Genomic DNA, 804 nt, shown 5'->3' on the forward strand with positions numbered 1-804 from the left:
AAGGTCCAGCTAAAGACAATAAAGAAGCGCTTGCTGGGAGGCAACCCAGTGATTAGCAGGGTATCTGTTCTGTTTAATCAAGATTGATACATATTCTAAAAGGACAATTATCAAAATTGAAGGAATTCACAGAGTTACAGAAGGATTCAGTGCAAAAAGCAGAGAAAAAGAGCTTACTGGCGAAAAAAACGCCAGTAAAGGGTATTTTGGGCGTTAAAAGCCAGAATGGGCACCATTCTGGGCGTTTAACGCCAGTAAAGGTGCCATTTTGGGCGTTAAACGCCAGAATGGGCACCATTCTGGGCGTTTAACGCCAGGTGTGCAGCATCCTGGGCGTTTAGCAAAACGCCCAGTGATAAAGGGATTTCTGGCGTTTAACGCCAGCCAGGGTACCTGGCTGGGCGTTAAACGCCCAAATTGGCCAACAAATGGGCGTTAAACGCCAGAATGAATACCATTCTGGGCGTTTAACGCCAGAAAGGCAGGGGGAGGAGATTTTGTTTCCCACTTCAACTTTTTTCAAACTTTCTTGTTTTGATTCATATTTTTCTGCAAAAACACATTACAAACTTTCATCATTCACCTTCCAATTTCAAAAATTAAAATCTTCTTCAAATCTATTTCAAATCCTTTCCTAGACTCTTTCAAAAACTCAATTATCTCCTCAAATTTTTTTCCATATCTTCTCAAATCCCCCTCAAATTTTCGAAAATCTCTCCTCTTCTCCTATTTAAAAACGTTCGGCCACCCCCCTTTCCCCACACCATTCGAATTTTCTCTCCTTCTCTCTCCCCTCTTTCCTTT

The sequence above is a fragment of the Arachis duranensis genome, chromosome 4 (genome assembly GCF_000817695.3).
Source record: "Arachis duranensis cultivar V14167 chromosome 4, aradu.V14167.gnm2.J7QH, whole genome shotgun sequence".
Classification (NCBI taxonomy): domain Eukaryota; kingdom Viridiplantae; phylum Streptophyta; class Magnoliopsida; order Fabales; family Fabaceae; genus Arachis; species Arachis duranensis.